Source organism: Pongo abelii, chromosome 6, assembly GCF_028885655.2.
Source record: "Pongo abelii isolate AG06213 chromosome 6, NHGRI_mPonAbe1-v2.0_pri, whole genome shotgun sequence".
Classification (NCBI taxonomy): Eukaryota; Metazoa; Chordata; class Mammalia; order Primates; family Hominidae; genus Pongo; species Pongo abelii.
The window spans coordinates 52,305,053-52,327,145 of record NC_071991.2 but is presented as its reverse complement, the minus strand read 5'-3'; the positions used below and the strand labels follow the sequence as shown (position 1 = coordinate 52,327,145).

The following is a 22,093-nucleotide window of genomic DNA, read 5'->3' as shown; positions in this document are numbered from 1 at the left end:
AGATTGAAGGCTTGAGCACCTTCCTAGCCCAATGAAGAAATGCCAAGCAGGCCTGGTGCAGAGCTGAGAACCTTCCCCTATACTCACGGTGGCGGTGGGGGGTGGGGGGGATTCACTGGTTACTAAGTAAAGAGATGGGGAAAGAAAGATGAGGAATGAGGATAAGAATTGGGAAGGGTGAGAAAAGTTCTCAGCTTGGTCCTTTCCAGTCTGTTTCAAGCAAGTGATTAACACCATTAATTTAACTCTCTATCTGCCAGTTCTAACAGAAGTTATTTACTTATTAGATTGTGAACTCCTCGATTCACCCATGGTGCCTAGCACCAAGCCTTGTCCATGAAAGAGAGTGAAAGGGTATCTGAAAACAGAACTATTCAATCAAAAGACTGCTGGCATTCCTTTTTTGAAAGCTTGCAGCCAAACATACCACACCTCATGTCATTGTTGCTCTTGGTACTGGCCCCAATACCAGGCAGGACCATGTGTTCAGGTGAGCCTCTGCTCTGACCCAACCACCACACTCCTCAACTCCTATGCAGACCTCTCCACTGTGTGCTCCAGGCCCTTCATTCCATGGTGAACAACTACCTATCCAACAACTGCAGCCTCCTCCCAGATGCTTCCTCCTTCTCCTGCCTGGAAATATCACTCTCCTCTGAACAAATGCTCCCCCTGGAGCCTCCCTCCTAGTAACCCAGAGTCTGTCCACTTCCCTCCATCCCACCACCGTCATACCAGCTCAGGCTCCCATCCTCTTCCCCTGGGCTGCTACAGCCTCCGACACCCCCCACCCAAAGCCTGCTCCCTCTACACTGCAGAGTATGCTGTCTTTAACAATGAATGGACCCAATCCCACTCCATCCACACAGCCCTTCAATGGCATCCCTGCCCACAAGGTCAAATCCAAACACCAAAACATATCCGAAATGCTTTGCAGGATCTGGCCCCTGCATACACCTCGGGGACTCCTTTCACTATTCTTCCTCCTACCCACACTCTGCTCTCCAGCTGCACTGTCCTCATCACAGTTCCTCAGATGATAAGACCACACTGACAACAGTGTGCAGAGCAGCCTGGGAGCAAGACTGGTGGGGAGCAGAGCCACATGAGCTGATGCAGAGTCATCCCAGGGGGATGGGCTGGCAGAGAAGTGGAAGGACGCCAGAGATATTCTGAAGCAGGATAGTAATAACAGGATTTTGTGACTCCTTGGATTACAGAGGAAAGAGGAAAGTCATGGCTATCTCTTAGAGGTCAGACTGGGCATTACAGTAGACAGAAGTGTCATTTGCTGAGAGAGTGAAGGCATAAAAAGGGGAAGGTTTTGGAGAAAAGATGCCAATATTGCCAACCAATAACTTTAATCAATTTATGCATACTAAATAAAAATACTTATCTTTTAAATATTCATACACAACTGTTAGACCAAATGGGTTTGATTAAAGATGTGTTAGCAGACCAAGTTAACAGTACATTAAAAAAAAAATGTAGCTGGAAAAGTTTGAGATGGTAGAATTCACAGCCTATTTAAGACGTGTTTTTAGCCAAAAATCCAGCCTGTATAAGCAGTAAATGCTTGATTTTTTGAAAATAAAGAATAAGAAAATATCATGTAAAACAATGGAAGCAAAACTGGCATAAAATTTAAGAAATTCAACTTTTCTTTTCCTTAAAACAGGTGGAGGGCAGTGGAAGAGTGGAAAATTAATACAAAACGCTATTCCATTCTGCTACAGAGCCTAAGAATACTTCATAGGCAACTTGGTTGGATCACGGGAAGAGAAGGTAGGAAGATTAACTGTATTAATGATGACTATTCACTCCAGATGTAAAGGGGGACATCAAGCAAAATTAAAAAGCGCTTTGACATACAGACTAATCATCCAGGCCCTCAGGGCTTCTGGAACATATCTAGAAATAAAGCAGCTTTAAAAAAAATCTCTCAGGTATCAAAGAAACCACTCTGAACCTCCAATGACCAAAGAAGATAACAGAGAACAGAAAATCGGAAGATGAAGGTACTGTCCTCTGACGAGCCCGTTCCTTATGTGGAAGAAAAGGGATTTTCTGCTGACTACTTATGTCTACAAAACGACATCCAGGCTTTTCTCACAAAAGCTCAGAAACAATGGAGAACTGGGTAGAGATAAGGGCAAATATTCAAAAGTAGGGGAGAAGATCAGAAACAGATCAGAGCGGCCACAGGGACTCTGGGCAGCCCCCATTAAATGTAGAGAAGTTCATGAAAAAGATCATTTAAGTTCTCTTCAAAAAGCAACCTCATCGCCAGAGAGGGGATGAAGTAAGGAAAAGAGAACACTGACCCTGCCTTAGTGAGTGTGTGCTCAGCCCTCACGCATAAGTGTCTGCATCTGACCGGGGGTGAGGGGGAGGAGGAGTCACTGGCACTGGGTGTCACTTCTGCACTGAGGTGAAGAATCAGATATGTCTCCTGGACTCTGGCCACAGGCAGAAGCAGCTGAGGCTGGGAAACTAAAAAGCACGTGGCTCACACCTGTAATCCCAGCACTTTGGGAGGCTGAGGTGAGCGGATCACCAGGTCAAGAGATTGAGACAATCCTGGCCAACATGGTGAAACCCCATCTCAACAAAAAAATACAAAAATTGGCTGCGCATGGTGGCGCGTGCCTGTAGTCCCAGCTACTTGGGAGGCTAAGGCAAGAGAAAATTGCTTGAACCCAGGAGGTGAAGGTTGCAGTGAGCCGAGATCATGCGATTGCACTCCAGCCTGGTAACAGAGCGAGACTCCAGCTCAAAAAAAAACAAACAAACAAACAAAAAACACAAGCTAGAAGATGCCAAGATTATTCTGGGAGGGTAAAAACATCATTAATACCCTTAGAGAGAAAACGTATTGAACCCATGAAACAAAAATAAAATACTATTTTTAAAAAAGGAATGTTTATAGAACAAACAAAACTTTTTGGAAATTAAAAGCATGATAATGAAAAATAAAAACTCAGTAGAACAGTTGGAAAAAATAAGGCTGATAAAATGTTCTAGAATGTAGAACAAAGCCAAAGAGCTTAAAAATGGGGAAAAAAAGAAAGAAAATAAAATGAAATTAGAGGACTGGGAACTATGAACATCCAAACAATAAAAGTTCTGAATCAGAAAACAAAGGGAATGAAATAAATATAGAAATAATTCAAGAAAATTCTCAGAAATCAAAGGCATGAGGTACAAGATTGAAACAACCCATCAAGTGTCTAAGAGAACACAGGAAAGCAGATCTACACTGAGATGGTATTGCTCTGAAATTTCAGAACCATAGAGACAAAGAAGATATTCTACAATCTTCCAGAGAGAGGAAGGGGAAGCAAAGGTCACATACAAAGGTTTAGAAATCCGAATAACTTAGGAACATCTGAATAGCACCATCTGAAGCAACCAACAATGTTTTCAAGTCTAGAGTTCAATACTCGCCAAACAGTGAACCAAATATGAAAGCCAATAAAGACATTTTCAAATATGCAAAGTTTCATAAATGTTTACCTCCCAGCTATCTACTCTCAAGACCTACTTACTAGATGAGGTCTACCAAAGTGAGAAAATAAACCAAGAAAGAGGAACAAACAGGAAAAGGGCACAGGAGATCCAACAGGGGACAGCAGTCAAGGAAATCCCAATGGGATGCCAAGAGGACAGATGTACACAAACCATGGAAGGTGGCCAGTCCAGAACCAAGTACTGACTCATGCCCCAAATCTCCACATTTTATTTGTGTGAGCCTGGATGAGCCTGGACCAGATTCTTGTCTGTATTTTATCTTGGCTCCACATACTTTACTGCTGGCATCAGTTAAAGACACTTATGTCACTCACAGAAGTTGTTCTGCTTTGATATGCTCCAGAGAGCCAGGGTAAACAGTGGTGAATTTAGAAAGAGGGAACAGCTCTTCCCCTCATGATATTTCTGCTGGATATTCAGTACCTGGCCACTACATCTCTGCCAGATGTCCCTACCGACTGAGTCCGACATTCATCCCAGGACTAGCTCATGACCTTGTCTACTGATGTCCTGAGGAGTCAGGCTCCTGGTTGAAAACCTATATGGGATTTCTCAGGCCTGGCCAGATGCAAGGCTTTGCCTGGCAGGCCTCACAGGGAAAAGAAGCCCTTCACACACCAGGCTTGGTGCAGAGCCAGTGTACTGTAGTCTCTCAGGGGAGTTGCAGTCAATGACTCAGCCACTTCTGGGTGATAAAGCTCTTCTTATGTTTGCCTTCCTAGCCCAGGCACCTTTATTTCCTGGTCCCATTCTCTGCTGGCGGAGAGGGGCTCCCTGAAGAGGCTGCTCCCCACTCTGACTCAGACTCTGCACTCTTTGGCTCCTAGCCCTTCTCCTTTGCCCCACCACCTCAAGAACCATAAACTGCAGGAGCCTTTTGATCCCTTTTGACGGGGGTGAGACATCCTGATCCTCACATCTCACTTATACCGTTACAGTAAATGATTAAAGGCTTAACTCTCACTTTTGGCTTGTCACTTTAACCAGCCACTCCAATACCTGGCAGCTCAGCTCCCTCCCCTAGCTCAGCTGCCTCCTGACAGCCTCAGAAAGTTCCCTCAGGGAACCTAAAGACCATGACTCAGAAATTCTCTTCTTCTGGGAACTTTCATCTAACAAGGGCAATAGTGTCCTCTCCTTAAGCAGCTAGGTTTGTGCCTGATACTCAGTTTTTCAAAACTAAACACACCATATTTAATATATACACGAGTGGCATAATCATACAGAAAAACAAGGAAAACACTGGTCCAAAAGTTAGGATGCCATTTCCTCTGAGGGTTGAGGGAAGGAAAGAGAATGCATTAAGAAGGAATTTTAAGGGTATGAAAGCTCTGATAATTTATTTATTTTTTTAATCTGTGTCATGGGTATGTAAGTATTCATTTTACTAATCTTTAAAAATTTACATAAAGATTTTACACAATTCCATAGTCGTAACATTTTACACATAAAAAAGTATTTTTTTACTAGTTATTTATTTGCTGGGTCACAGATAATACACTCATATGATAACAATGCATAAAATAAAGTAAGGAATTTCACACAGCTGTTTCTGACAAGATCCTCAACATAAACTGAAGGGATAATTTAAAAGTAAAGTTCCAGTAAAAGTATTGCATGGGATACAATAAACAAAAGTCCAAGTAGGCAGCAGTGACTGGGCAGCTGTCAGTCAATAATGAGACACTCCGCAGGGGCACTGTTCTGTCTGCCCCAGGATGACTCATCAGCCACACTCACTGCCCACTGTTTTCTCCAGAAGACCTCCTCAGACGGCGCTTGATCTAGATGGAATCAAAGGCTGAAGAGTCTAAAAACCTAATGGGGTATTTTGGGGGCAACCTCGGATAAGATACTGAATGGGAAAGAACTCAAAGATTCTAACATGAGATCTAAAAATCAACTTAAGTACTTTTATAATTCTACCATATTTCTCTTATCTTAGGCAAAGGAATTTTTGTCTATCCTTCAGCTCCAGTTTTAAGGAGAGTAGTAGGAACTCTGAAGACAGAGGCAGCATTAATCAGGGGAGAACGCTACAAAGAAAATGAAGTTCAAAAGCACCAGAGTCCTCTTTGGCCAGCCACAGCCCTGGTCTGTGAAAACCCTGGGTGGTTTCAGGCATCATTTCACCATCCTAAGATTCAAAACAAATCAAGCAATCAAAGGCAGGGCTGCTAAGTAAGCAACTGCACAAGCAGAGCAGTGGGAGAGGCGAATGGGACCAGGGCCTCGCTGCTGGGGAGAGGAGGAAGGGGTGGGAGACTAGATGGGGATAGCAAGGGGACCCAAGGGAAGTCCAATTAAAAAGTTTTGTTGGCCGGGCACGGTGGCTCACGCCTGTAATCCCAACGTTTTGCGAGGCCGAGGTCAGTGGATCACCTAAGGTCAGGAGTTTGAGACGAGCCTGACCAAAATGGTAAAACCCTGCCTCTACTAAAAAAAAAAAAAAAAAGATACAAAAATTAGCTGGGTGTGGTGGTGTGCATCTGTAATCCCAGATACTCAGGAGGCTGAGACAAGAGAATCGTTTGAATCCGGGAGGCGAAAAATGCAGTAAGCTGTGATAGCACCATTGCACTCCAGCCTGGGCAACAGAGCGAGACTTCGTCTCAAAAAAAAAAAAAATTTTGTTTCAATTTTGTCATGTGAGAGGGGAGGTAAGGAATGAACACATTCTGAGGCAGATGGGAAGGAACCAGGAAAGCAAGCCTGAAGGACAGCGACAGGCAAAGAAGAACTGGCAGCCAGTAGGGATAAATCTAACACCTACAAAGGAATGAGCCTTAAACAAAGGCTTTTTTTTTTATGATTCTCTGATTCCACCAGGCCTCTGTATCCCAGCATTGTACTCCCGCTTTTATTTCAGCTAGTCAGAGTATTTCTGGCACCCTTTTCAAAAGAGAAAGAAAAAACTCCTGCTTAGAAACCCTGTTATTGTTTGCACTCATCCTTACGTAGCAGTAAAATTTATAATAAACTTTATATACATATGTATTTTTCCAGAGAACTGTTAAACATATACATTATTTAACAGCTTAATATACTATCCAATCTATTCTTCCTCAACAATGCACCATAACCTAGCTAACTTCGAACTCCAAAATAATATTAAATCACACTAAAGTGCAAAGAATAAAAGTTTTAGTATCACCCGCTTGATATCTGCCTTAGAGTCCAACACCAAAAGTTTTTTATATTTATCAATAAGAGAACCTTAAGCATACATTAATTTCCTCCAGAAGAAACTATGGGGAAAGTTCTAACTGCCCAACAACCAATGCTTCTTTTTACTTGAAGAACAGAGATTTCCACACACTGGGTCTTAAGAAACTGGCCTTCAGAAACTGTTAGTCTGTGGCTAAGAAATATCAGGGTATCTTATGAAATAAATAACGGTAAGTATAAATCAATACAGCTTCAAAAAATAATTAACAATGAGTATTTTTTAAAAATACTAAAATACTGAAAAAGAATTATACCATGAGTAGGCTGTGTTTGCAAAATAGATCTCACTTCATCTCCTCAAGTTAGAGCTTGGCAGCCTGGCTCCATTCACCATTTGGCTGTTTTCTATTTTCCCTTCTTCCATTTCTAGTGAAATGGACTGGCTTCCTGGCTTCTAAAAACTTGTATGTATATTGTTTCAAAACAAATATACTTCTGAACTTAAAACGTCACAGTCAATCTGCCTGCAAATTTCTAATCTGCTAGACAAATCTCAACTTTTATTTCTCAGTATATAATACAATTTATTTTTTTAATCCTAAAAACAACTTTAGATATCCTCCTCTTTATTTTTAACCCATATTTTAAGAAGTCTGCAGCTTTATCCCTCTCATAAAATTACAAGGGTGACTAACCATCAAGGAAGGAAACATTAAGAACTAACTAGTAATTTGAAACCTCTAAATGTACTTCAGGTCAAAAAACATACAAAAATGCAATGAAAAACACTGACAGAAAAGAAGTGATAAGAGACTGTATGCAAAATAATATACATCAGGATCAATTGTGGGAAGAACCTTCAGTTTAGGATGCCTTTGAATAGAGCTAAAAAGATGGTTCCAGGTTAAGAAAAACACAAACAGCAAAAGCAAAGCTGGAAAAATGAAAACATGTGCTGCTAGTGCAGACCACCATGGTGTCCAAGAGTTGGGTAACACAGAAGGGGCCAGCTAAAGCACAAAGCAGTCAAGTGGGCGGAGCTGAAACAAGCTACAGCCACTGACATTGGAAGAACCAGAGACAGCCATCTGGAAAGACCCAAATGCTCTAAGGTAAAAGCTGCTCCCTCATGCCACCTTAAGCAGTAGTCTACAGACTTTTTTACACCAAAACTACAGTAAGAAGACTTTACACAACTCAGCACACATACGTGTGTGTGTGTGTGCATGTATGTGTGTGTATATATATACACACGTATATATACACGTATATATATACACACGTGTATATACACGTATATATACACACGCACAGCAAATGGAAGTTTCTCTAAGTAGTATCTATCCTTACTAGTGTGGTAGATGATATTATTTACTTTGTAGTATTTTTTTCTCATTTAAATGAAATGGGCTCAACCCACTGAATCAATTTTAAAACTCTCTAATAAGTGATGCCCCACAATTTGACAAACACTGTGCTGAAGTAGTCACTGCTTGACTTTGAGGACTGGGGAAAGTCAAGTGTTCCATGAGATCAGACTTCAGCTTGAATCCTGCTCTTATACTGGTCAATTTTTGTATTTATTTCACTTGCTTTGGAATAGGTTTCAACCCAGTCAGTTATCAAGGGCTTTGATCATCCAGCACAACCACTGTTCCAATCTGAATCCCCCACAACACTCCCTGAAGAACATGCATCCCAGCGAAACTGATCTGCTTATTACCTACTTTCCACATACTAGATTTTGGTCTTTGCCTCTCCCTGGTATGCCTTTATCCTCATGGTTTATTTCTACCTATCCAAATACCTCTGATTCTACAAGGTCACACTAAAGTAGCCCCTCCATGCAGAACAAATTTCTCCTGCCTCTGGAGTTCTAAGCACTTTATTTTTCCTTCCTTTCTGTCTTCCATTCACACACACCCTGCCGCGCTCCCATGCTCTCAGAGCCCAAACAGTCTTAAGAAACTACTTGGTATGAATTGTTTGTGTTGACTGAACAACTGAATACAAAAAACTGCCTACCAGGCACCACAGGGGTTAAACACTGAGAAAGATCAGGTCAGGGCCAAAACCACCAAAAACCCCTCAACCGAAACCAGAACCTTCTATTCTCTTCAATAGATGTTGTGCCTTCTGCCTTTGAAAAAACAGTTATAACAAGCATTACAAGAAAATATGAATGCTTTCTTTAACAGATGTTTACAAATTCTTCTTTCAATTAAAAAAGTAGCCAGGCATGGTGGCACACACTTGTAGTTCCAGCTACTTGGGAGGCTGAGGCAGGAGGACTGCTTGAAGCCAGTGGTTTGAGGCTGTAGTGCACTGTGACCACATCTGTGAATAGTCACTGGACTCCAGTCTGGGCAACAATATAGCAGGACCCCGTATTTTTTTTAAAAAAAGGTAGCATAAGTGCAGATTAGCAGCTTAGCAATAATGCCATGTTTCATATTTTAACTTCTCTTATTTAAAATCTAATCTCCCAAATGTAATAAAGCTACCCATAGACAGACGGGCAGTACTCAGCAAAATGAACAGACACCACCAAGTTTCTCTCCCTCTGGCTCATTACGATGCAAGCACACAGGCCCACTTTCCCTCAAGTCGGCCTCCTTTTCTCATTACCATATTCTTTTGGTATTTTTAACTTATTTCCCTGCATCTTGTTTCAAAAACAAAATATTTCACATCATCTTTTAATCATGCATTTTTATTTTAGTCTCCCCAATTAAACAAAAGAATTTTCTTAGACCTAAGTCAGAAACATTAACTTCAAAGTGTCTTAAATCTATATGCAAATATATTTTACATCAATCTTCTTATAGCTTCCTCATTTGATAAATGCTTATCAAGTAACTGCTAGATACTCAAACAGTGGGCTAGAAACTCAACAGATCCTTGAGGTACTAAACTGAAAATGCCACATTTCCAAAGGAAAGGAGATAATGCAATAATAGCAAATTCAAACTCATTATCCCGAATTGAAAATCATATACAATTCTCATAATTCTGTACTACAAAGAATCAATAAGCAGCAAGGAAGAAAATTCTAAAGATAATCTCAAGGCAAAATACTTCAAACATATACACAGTATAGTAAATTGGCAAAACAAATAAGAAAGAAGAAAAGTAAACATAAAAAGCCTTAAAAATTAGTCTTTTAGTTTTAGGAATGCTGCTCAACTATAAAGTAAATCAGGTCAGATATTAAATATTGCATAGAAGACACTTCTAAATATTGCATAGAAGATACTTCTATTTTAACATTAGTAAAGAGCTATTAATATCATTTGATAATGAGTGGTCTTTTCCCTTATATTTTATGTAAACAATATACACTGGATGGAGCTGAAGCAATCTACAGCCATTGACATTGGAAGAAGAACCAGAGACAGCCATCTGGAAAGACCCAAATGCTCTAAGGTAAAAGCTGCTCCCTCATGCTACCTTAAGCAGTAGTCTACAGACTTTTTTTTTTTTACAACAAAACTACAGTAAGAAGTAAGACTTCACACATCTCAGCACACACACATACACACATACATACAGCAAATGGATTATATTGTTCCATAACAATATATTAGATATTCCATAACAATATATGGAATATATATTTTTTATGTTCAAATGTCTATGAATATTTAAAATTTATGCCAGGCACTGTGGCTCATGCCTGTAATCCCAGTACTTTGGGAGGCTGAGATGGGCAGATCACTCAAGCCCAGGAAGTTGAGACTAGTCTGGGCAACATAGCAAAACCCTGTCTCTACAAAAAATACAAAAAATTAGCTGAGTTTGGTGGCATGCACCTATAGTCCCAGCTACTCAGGAGGCTGAAGCAGGAGGATCGCCTGAACCCAGGAGGCAGAGGTTGCAGTGAGCAGAGATCACACTACTGCACTCCAGCCTGGGTGACAGAGTGAGAACCTGTCTCAAAAAAAATAGTAATTAAATTTATCAAGTATTCCCAATTCTATTTACATCTCTAAAACTATCTTAAGTGTGATGGGCCATGGCAGTGGTGAAATCATGCAAATAATGAATGATTTTATGATAATAAGATATTTTAGGATATTTTCATAAAACTGAACTATAAATTAATCAATGATTAACTATTAACTAATCAACTATTTTACTTTAGTATATCTTATAAACACATACTGAAATATTCTTACTTTAAATATGTGCCATATATGAAGAATAATGCCATTAGTCCATTGAAAATAAAAATTACAGCAACATAAAAGCAAGCAGGATCTCCCAATCCTTTAAAAATAAACAAAACATATGTTCTAATCACATTAACCCAAATTACCTTATGTGTCTAGCAATTTATATTAAATTGTGTTCATTTTGAAAATGGTTGCCAGATATATTAAATAGTTGCCTTGGTTCCCACATGAAAACCCAACACTACTGCAGAACATAGATGAGATCAGGGTAATTAGCAATGATGGTTTTAAAACAGGGCTGCAAATTCACGGGTACACCTCCTCTGGAGGTATGCGGTCTACAGCCCCCATTTTTGAGTTTCACTGGGCTTATGACTCTTTCAACAGAGTACGGCAGAAGCAACACTATGTGACTTCTGAGGCTAGGTCATAAGAGGTCATACAGTGTCCAGCTTGGAGCCTTCAGCTGCCATAGGAAAAGCCTTACTACTACTCTGAGGTACTTTGCTTTCAAAAAGCCCAAGTCACCCCGAAAGGCCACATGTAGGTGTCCCAGCTGACAGCTGCAGTTGAGTTCAGCCTCACAGTCCTCCATGCCCAGGAGCCAAAATGTGAGCAATGCAGCCTCTCAGTTAATTCCAGCCTTCCCAGACATTTGAATCTTAGTAGCAGAGGTCCCTGAAATCATGGAGATAAACCAGCCCTGCTAAAGCCTGCGCAAATTCTGGACTTGCAGAATCCATATGCATAATAAAATGGGTGTTGCTTACACCACTAAGTTTACAGTGTAAGTTTATTATGCTGGATAAGTTTATTACATTACAACAGATAACTGGACAATATTACAGAAAGAAACTTACCTTCACAGCTTTCAGTAGGACTGAGTCCTTCTCCTCTGGTAACCATCCAACATATCTTGGTTTGAATACCAATCAAGTCCATTATTTTGGTATAAATTCGGTACCAGCTGGCCAAAATTACCTATTTTTTAAAAATATAGTGGCATCTTAAGAAAATATGCTAAACAATTTTCATTACTAGAATACTTTTGAGATATTGTGACAATTGCCATATTTTCCCTTTCTATACCATCCACTTGGCTCCCTTTAAATGTAGTAAAACGAGGCTCAGAATCTTCTAGGCAGATTCTTCACTTGTCAGTTTTCAATTGTTCATCCATGGATAAGGACAAAATATGTGCCAAAAAAAGTGCTAAGTTTATGTTTTTCAAAAACTATACAACTCTACTAAGAAACACAAGAGAGGATTTGCTCAAGTAAAAGATACTGGGTCTACTGGAATAGACCAAATTATTTAAGATATGAATTCTCCCTCAAATTAATTCATAAACATAAAATAATTCTAATCAAAATTCCAAGTGCCTAAAATGTTATCTAGAAAACTAACAAGAAAATTAAAGGGAATGTTTTAACAGATATTAAGTCTTATCACCTTTAATAATTAAAATAGTGTGATACTGGCACAAGAATGGCTAGACAGATCAATGTAGCCGTAGTACAGGTGGTGGTAAGCCACCCCAGATTCCCTCTTCTGGGCTGAGGCGCTCATTCCTCCAGCTGGTTGGAAGACTGGTGCCTGAGAGCTCAAAGCTGTGTCCCTCCCTGGGAAGAAAGTAAATTCACTCAAAGTGACACCCCCTACCCAAGGGCAATCTGCATCCAATGACAGACTAGTCAACAGGGAAAGATACTAGGGGCCCTTATGTCAAGGCAGGACAACTCTGCAAGGCCATCCCAGATCCAGAGCTGCCCAGGGACTGGATGAGGCCTTCACAGTGACTGCATCAAAGCTCTCCTCTTCCTCCTGCCTCATTCTGCTTCATTCATCCCCCTTCAGGTGTTGGCCCTAAGGACACTCCCTCAACTACTTCCTGCATGCAAATCTCCATCTCAAAGTCCACTTCCCATGACCTCAACCTAAGGCAATACTGAGCACAAAATCCAGAAACACATGAAAGCATGTATGTATAATAATTTTGCACATAAAGAAGAAAGCTTACTTCAAATCAGTGGAGAGAGGATGGACACCTCATCAGTGTTAGGTTACACACAATACCATTTTCAAAGAAAAATTCAAGGTTAGATTCCTACCCCACACTACGCATCAAAACCAATTCCAGATAAATTAAAAATGTAAATTTAAAAAAAAAATCATAATTATAAAAATGAAGTTTTTTACATGTATGTATAAAAGACAAAAAGATTCATAGATATATTTCTGTATAAAAAAATACATAGACATCATACACAAAGCTAAAGAGCAAACAACTGGAGAAAATGTTTTATTATATAGCATTATATTAGTATCCAGTATATAATAGATTAGCTCTTATAAAATTTTAATATAAATACAGATAAAAGGCATGAATTGGCAATTAATTTTAAAAGTAAAAATGCATTATATGTATATGTATGTGTGTTATATATACATATATAAAGAACACTGAAATATATATATGATCAATGAATGAAATACATCATGTGACTTCAATTTCTTTGTCTATCCAATTAACAAAGATGCAGGTAAATAAATAGTTTCAAAAACACTGCTGGTGGATAGTTGAATATCTATCTGGAAGGCCTTCTGACAAAATCATTAAAGTATATATTCTTTTGAACTAAAGAGTTCCACATCAACAAATTTATAGTTTTGCAAGGAGGATAAAGGAAAGGCCAAATGTCATCTCCACTTGCTGGATTGGGCTCACCTTCCCTCCACCCCCACTCAAGAAAGTGCACTCAATTAAATGAGGATAAGGAAGAAAACATTTAACAAATGACCTGTAAAAGTAACAGAGCTCCCTTAGTATAATCCCTGTAAGCTCACCAAATCTAATTTTTGTATTTTTTAAACAATGCAATCACAACAACAGTTCCCCCTCCTCAAAATCAGTAATGATCTTTTTTACATATTCCTCCCCAAGATACATATTTTCTTTTAAAAAATTAAATACAATTTAATATATTGAATTACATCTTAGATTTAGAATCAGCATTTAATACAAAAAAGTTTTATGAAAGTGAAAAATCACAATTGAAAAAAGTACCTTACCTCAGGCTAAAGATTGAACCTTTTTAATGTATTAATAACAAGGGGGTATTCAGTCAGTTTATCATTCATGATCATCCATACTCCATTCAAAAATGAGGGTGCTTCCACAATAGTCTTGAAATAGAAATAATACAGTCCCTGAAATAAGGATATGCTCAGTTAAAATAACAAAAGGTACATAATTATGATGCCTCTTCTAAGTAAATACACTGTTTTTGAAAAACAAAGCAATTAAGCAATTAATAGCTATTAATACAATGAATTTCACAGGTTTCTGACCATTGATAAATCCTAAAGTTGCGAAAAAACTACATATTTTCACATAAACTTGTCTTAATTGAAATAACTAAATGCAAAATAGCTTCAACAATAGTTTCAGCATTTAAAAAATAATATGACTCAGCATACTTCAACTTAGAAAATCCTACTACCCACACTAATATAACTGCTAGAAAATGCTATCTTATGAATAGAGTGAGTGGTTTCTTATGGAATTAAAATTTATCATTAACCAAGAAATCTTAAGCCAAAAATGCTCCTCTAACTGCTTATTTTAATCCCCAAAATGACACCATCAATCATTTTTCCTCTGGATTTACATGCAAAAATGCAAACGTGTTGAGAAGGCTACTCACTGATGTATTATTACATATGAATTTCACTTGGGTGCCACCTAATTTTACAGATTATTTTCCCTCCTATCAAGTCAGCATAAGGTAAGAACCCTGTGGGACTGGGGATGAGGGTGGGGAGTGGTCCTATTTTGAAGAGAAGAGATAGTTTTTTAGCTTGGCACACTACTTTGGAAAGATAGCAAGGGTGGAAAATTACATGAGACAAAAAAAAAAAAAAAAAAAAAAAACAAGAAAACACTAGAAGCCTAATAGGGAGTCTAAGTGGCAGTATGAGGGAAGACAGAGAAACACAAGATAAATCTACGTCTTATATTTGCATCTTCAGTTTTGCCTGGAGCTGCCCTGGTAGCCAGTACCAGTAGCTGCCAAAGTTTAAACCGGGTTTAAGACTCACAAATACAAAAGTGATACGCCTACCCAGAAATTTATTGAAAAAGAAAAAAATGGTCTTGATACTCTGATGTATTAGCTCTGATATCACTATTTTTAAAATTATGTTTCCTTGTGAACTGATTTGGATAGTGTCCCCTAAAATTTCATGTCCACCAGACCCTATGGATTGGCCTTATTTGGAAATAGGATTCTTGCAGACATGATCAAGATAAGGTCATATTGGATTAAGGTGGACTCTAAACCCAACACAACTGGTAAATCTAAATAAAGAGGAATATTTGGCCTCAAATCTACAGGCACACAGGGGAAAAGGCCGTGTGAAGATGGGTCAGAGACTGGGGTGAGGCATCAGCATGCCAAGGAATTCCAAGGATGGCCAGCAACCACCAGAGGCTGAGAGGAGGCAAGGAAGGACTCTCCCCTCCAGCCTTCAGAGACAAGATGCCCATCAACACCTTAACGTCCCACTGCTAGTCTCTGGAAATGTGAGAGAATACATTTCTGCTGTTTTAAGCCACCTAGCTTGTTGTACTTCTTTATGACAGCCCTAGGACACTATATCTTCCTTCTTTTGTAGGTTTGCTTTTGGAAACATATCAAAAATTTTAAAATCCCTAAATATCAAAATAAAAATGAAAGAAAGGAATGAACTATTTATCAACTTGGGAGAAGATTTCAAATAACATTAAGATATTGTAATTTTACTGTATATCCCTAGTGGACTATATCCTAAGGTTAAAATGGAGCCCAGGAATCTGGCAGGACTAGTTTCACAAGTTACAGGTCACAAAGACCCTGCTGATAATACAGCATGCGGTAAAGAAGCCGGCCAAAACCCGCCAAAACCAAGATGGCAACTAAAGTGACCTCTGGTCATCCTTATTGCTCATTATAATATATTAGCATACTAAAGGAAACTCCCATCAGCAGCATGACAGTTTATATATGCCATAGCAACCTCTGGAAGTTACCCTATATGGTTTGAAACAGGGAGAAACCCTCAGTTCCAGGAATTCCCCTCCCTGTTCCCAGAAAACTCATGAATAATCCACCTCTTGTTTAGCATATGATGAAGAAATAACCTTAAAAACAATCAACCAGCAGCCCTCACAGCTGCTCTGCCTGTGGAGTAGCCACCCTTTCATCCCTTTACTTTCTTAAGGTAAACTTATTTTCATTTTACTATGTTGGAGCATTCTTGAATTCCTTCCTGCCCAAAATCCAAGAACCCACATGGCCTCCCGGGCTCAGCCCCAATTCTGGGGGTTGCCCTGTGAAGAACCAAACTGCAAGAAAATCTTAAACTCTTTTCAGTAATCACATTTTTAATTATACCTTTGGTACTTTTATTCCTAACAAATCAATAATTTGAAACCAAGATTCTCAAACTAAAAGATTAATATCAAATAAGTAAAAAAAATCTAATCTTGTTTCCATTTTAAAAATTAATATAAATTCATGATTTATTTTCTCTTTAAAAAAATTTTTGTAGCCTAATTCTGTTCAGTAAAAAGGCCAAAATACAATGGCCAATCTAGTAGCAATGAGCATCTGCCACTGACAGGAATGGTGGCTCATGGGAAAACTGGCTGATGCCAGATCTGAGAAGAAAATGTCTTGTAGTACCTGAAAGTAAGGAAGCTATGGATACTAGTGAGGTCACATCAAGGGCAAACAGGGAGAGCTGCAAGGGCTTTAACAGCTAAAGACAGGAAAGTTTACAAAATATGTTAAAATCCATCATGTCATAATGATACTCCAAAAGAAGGTACTCCATTGATCACTACTCGAAGATGCTAGGGAAGCTACTCATTTTTCTGAAAACTGGTAAATAAAAAGAAAGAATAAAGCATTTTCCTGTCTTTCCTCTATGAAGTATACCTCAGAGAGAAATCAAAAGGTATTGTGTGAAAGTTCTTAATAGAAGAATTACAGCTAATAAGTGCAGGGAAAAAAATGATAGACTAGGTATCACAGTTTGAGAAGGATAATGAAATAACTAACCTAGGCTGATGGCTAGGCTATAGGAGGAATCAGCATCACAATACCTAAAGCCGGTGATCAATCTTAACAACACAGAAAGTGAGACAACCAGATATGATGTGCCTCTTGGCCTGATACAAGAGAAATATACAGCACCACCTAGGAAGTATTCCTGCCAGAAAAGAAATCAAATCTTCTGATCCATAAATGTTCAGGAAACTTGGGATACAGGAACATAATTGAAGAATGTGGATTATTGTGGGTAATTCTATAGACAAATCACCTGGATTTCTCCACAAACAAATGGCAGGAAAACAAAACAAAAACAGATAAGCACTTCACATATTAAAAGACTTAAGATACACTTCAACTAAATGCAATGTGTAGGCACTGTTTGGATCCTATTCAAACACATCAACTGTTTTTTTTTTCTTTTAAAGGTGCCAAACAGGACATTTAAATACTGATTTCTATTTGATGATATTAAGGATATTGTTAAATGTTTTCCAGTATGTCTTGTGCCATGGTTTTGTGTCATGGTTAAAGTCTTATCTTTAGAGACACTTATGAAAGTATGGAAGCATGAAATGATATAATGTCTGGGATTCCCTTTAAAAAGAGATAGTTGGCCGGGCACGGTGGCTCACGCCTGTAATCCCAGCACTTTGGGAGGCTGAGGCGGGCAGATCACAAGGTCAGGAGATCGAGACCATCCTGGCTAACATGATGAAACCCTGTCTCTACTAAAAATACAAAAACAAAATTAACCGGGTGCGGTGGCAGGCACCTGTAGTGCCAGCTACTCAGGAGAATGTAGCTGAAAATGTAGCTGAGGCGGGAGAATGGCGTGAACCTGGGAGGTGCAGCTTGCAGTGAGCTGAGATGGCACGACTGCACTCCAGCCTGGGTGACAGAGTGAGACTCCGTCTCAAAAAAAACATTAACAAATAAAAATTAAAAAATAAAAAGACATAGTGAGTGGGGGTGTAGATGAAGGAAAACTGGCTGTAGCTGTCAGCTGTAGAAACTGGAGCATCTACTCTTTCTACTTTGGAACATCTTGAAATTTTCCATAATAAAAAATCTTAAATGTTTTTAAATTCCTAAAGTACTATGATGAAATGCCAAATAAAAACTAACCATTTCAGTGCAAAAAGCCATCTCCCTTTCCAATGTTGAGAGGTTAGAAAAATGATGGTCATTTTCAAAGAGGTGTGTTATATGGCTCCTGGAAAAACAAAACAAAGCAACAGTGTTAAAACTTACACTGTAAGTATTATTTTTTAAGGTAAGCTAAAAGCAAAAATAAAAGTATCAACTAACTTGCAGATAATTTTGTAATAAAACTCAAATACAATAGTATCTATATTTGTTTTCCGCTCAGTATGCATTGCATTTATATTAAAATTTCCCTCTATAAAAAATCAAATTAGATTTTAAAATTAAAATGAACCAGAATATTTTAAGTGAAGTACAATAAAACTATAGATTAAACTGTAAATGTCGTTGGGTTACCATTTTAGAAACATCTAATGAAATTCATATTTCTATCTAGAAGATTAAAAAAATTAATCTTTCTCTCACCATGAACATATTAATGTTGAGTGGAGTCTCAAATATAGCCTCTTTAATAATGAATCTCTCTTTTATTAAACAATTATATTATTCTGACCCTGATTTATCAATTAAACTAGCTTTACAGACTATTGTGTTACATGTAATATATATTCATATTAATCATGCTGAAATTATTCCTTTAAATGTATGGGAAATAGCTTTAGTAAATTATAAACATCTGCATAAAATACCAAAGGAAAAAAAAAATCTTACCAGTGCCAACGCTGCTGCAAAAGCTGTAAGAAAAAAGAAATTTAAATTAGAATTTTAACATAAACATGTTCATCTTATAGAAAAGCCATTTCAAAGATAAGTATGTCAAATACTGAAATCTGTAAAAAAGAATACTGGCTCTTCAAGAAAAGCCCCAGGGCTACGTTTAAAATTGTGATTAACTAGCTCATAAGGGAATTAAGCATACAGCCACCATTTTCATTCACTCACTCATTCAACAAAATATATGAGGGCCTAGTATCCTCTAATAGAAACCATTAGATGGAAACTCTCGCTAATAGAACTGAGAGAGGAATGGAATCAACAGGTAAGGATAACTTAGAATAAAGAAATATGGTGGTTGAGGGGTACAGGATTGGGGGTGGGAGAAAAAAGGGAACTACCACTTCTGATATACTGCTGCAATACCTGAAATTTTATGACCAATCTTACCCGTGTTTTTAAACAAATTTAAAATGAAACGAGTAAAGGAGAAAAAAAGAAGAAAAGGTAAGAGAGAGAAAACAAGCTGGAAATAAAATCAGTCTCATATGAGAATGAATACCTTGCTATCTGTCCAAGCAGAAAGAACATACTAAGATGAACCTGGAAGACACCATTCAATTTTCTTATCTCACAAGATACAGCTGATGGTAGGCTTCTGATTAAATAACTCTTAACTAAGGAATCAAACTATGAAAATACTCTTAGAAATGAAACCCAAGCCAGGTACAGTGGCACATGCCTGTAGTATCCATTACTGGGGAAGCAGAGGCAGCAGCATCTCTTGAGCCCAGGAATTCAAGGCTGCAGCAGTGTGCTATGACTGTGACTGTTAACAGCCACTGCTCTCTAGCCTGGGCAACATAGTGAGACTCTGTTTCTCAAAAAAAAAAAAAAAAAAAAAAAGAAGGAAAGAGAAAAAGAAGGAGGAGGAAAAAAGAAGTGGGAGTTCGAGACAGCCTGGCCAACATGACGAAACCCCGTCTCTACTAAAAACGCACAAAAAATTAGCTGGGCATGGTGGCAGGCGCCTGTAATCCCAGCTACTCAATACTCGGGAGGCTGGGGCAGGAGAATCGCTTGAATCCAGGAGGCGGAGGTTGCAGTGAGCCGAGATTGCGCCATTGCACTCCAGCCTGGGCAACAAGAGCAAAAATCCGTCTGAAAAAAAAAAAAGGAGGGGTTTCTCTTTGGTCGTCTCCATCCCTAGCACTTGACAATCTTGAGTAGCTACCTACAGCTATTATCACTAACACACTGGACTTTGCACCCTCCAAGGTGACTGCACAGCTATTTTCTGACAATTTTCTGTTTTCATTTTGATTTTCCTGCTACTCGAACTACAAAGCCTTGGTAGGTTTGGCACTTTTAATTTGTTTCTGTTTTGAATAGGGAAAGAAATCTATTTTGACTAGGAAAAGAAGGAATGCACTCTATTAATACAGATATTGAGTTTCAAAGCGAGAAGCAAGATTGCTTTTAAAATTCAGTCATGAAGGCCGGGCTTGGTGGCTCACACCTGTAATCCCAGCACTTTGGGAGGCCGAGGCAGGTGGATCACCTGAGGTCAGGGGTTCCAAACCATCCTGGCCAACATGGCGAAACCCCATCTCTACTAAAAAAAAAAAAAAAAAAAATTAGTCGGGCATGGTGGCACATGTCTGTAATCCCAGCCACTTGGGACGGTGAGGCAGGAGAATCGCCTGAATTTGGGAGGCGGAGGTTGCAGTGAGCCAAAATCGCACCATTGCACTCCAGCCTAGGCAACAAGGGCAAAACTCTGTCTCAATAAATAAATAAAAATAAAATTCAGTCATGATTTGAAGAAACTACTGCTCCCAGTAAGATCTAGAAATCAGTGGTCTACGTGATGATGGTTTTAAGGACAACTTTAGTTAATCAGATCTCCTCCATGTATTTTGCATTAAGCAAAACTGCTTTTTCAACAGTTAAGGAAAAATTAGAAAACTTAATCACAATGAAAATGTCTAACATCTGTTTGTCAGTTGCAGTTTAGAGAGCCCTTTCACTTATTAAGCAAAAATGATCCAGGGGTGCCTTTGAGGCAGATATGGGTCATATTTTCCCATGAGGCTCAGGGGCACATGACTGGGATACAGCAAGGCCTGGAGGAGAGCTGGGTTTCTCTCACTCCAAGCTCAGGCTCGAAGATGTTAAGCACATTCAACGAAGAGGATGCACTGGCACACAGGAGGAAATGCCTTAGAAATCACAAGAGCATCAAGGACAAAATGGTTTATTTTAAAGTGAATACAGTATATGAAAACAGGAGAGCATGGAAAGTATATATCACCATCCCAAAGTGGAATATAATTAGGCTTCTAAACAGAGAAATACACTAAGTAAACATTCACATATTTTAAATATATATATATGTACAGATATTAAAGTAGGCAATACTTAATACAACAACCACTCAACATAAGTGTTTTGAAGACAATAAATTCTAACTTACCATAAAAGTCTTATCCTCACATAGTATGAATACAAATGTTACCAGAAAAGGGTCCTGATCCAGACTCCAAGACAGGGTTCTTAGATCTTGTGCAAGAAAGAATTCGGGGCGAGTCCAAAGCAAGTTCATTCAGTAAAGGAATAAAGAATGGCTACTCCCTAGGCTGAACAGCAGTTTGGGCTGCTGTACTAAGGATACTTATAGTTATTTTTTGATTATATGCTAAACGAGGGGTGGATTATTCATGAGTTTTCTAGAAAAAGGATGGACAATTCCTGGAACTGAGGGTTCCTCCCCTTTTTAGACCATATAGCCTAACTTCCTGACATTGCCATGGCATTTGTAAACTGTCATGGCGCTGGTGGGAGTGTCTTTTAGCATGCTAATGTATTACAGTTAGTGTATAATGAGCAGTGAGGATGACAGAGGTCACTTTCATCGCCATCTTGGTTTTGGTGGGTTTTGGCTGGCTTCTTTACCGCGTGCTGTTTTATCAGCAGGGTCTTTGTGACCTGTACCTTTTGCTGACCTCCCATCTTATCCTGTGACTTGGATGCCTAACCTTCTGGTAATGCAGCCTGGTAGGTCCCAGCCTTATTTTACCCAGCCTCCATTCGAAATGGAGTTGCTCTGATTCAAATGACTCTGACACAAACATTTCAAAATCAAACAGTAATCTACCTTAGTAATTTTCATAAAGTAACTTTCTCCTTATTGAAAAAAATACATTTTATTGTTTTAAGAACAAATAGCTAGATAAGATACATAACCAAGATAATATGATCTGCTTCTGAGCATGCATACAGAAGCTGTAAAACTTTAGTAAA

General features: G+C 38.7%; 1 pseudogene; it reads right to left on the bottom strand.

The window, feature by feature from the left end:
* The window catches only part of LOC112134268 (protein C-mannosyl-transferase DPY19L1-like), a 78,084-nt pseudogene that overhangs the window by 46,292 nt on the left and 9,699 nt on the right, over positions 1-22,093 (bottom strand).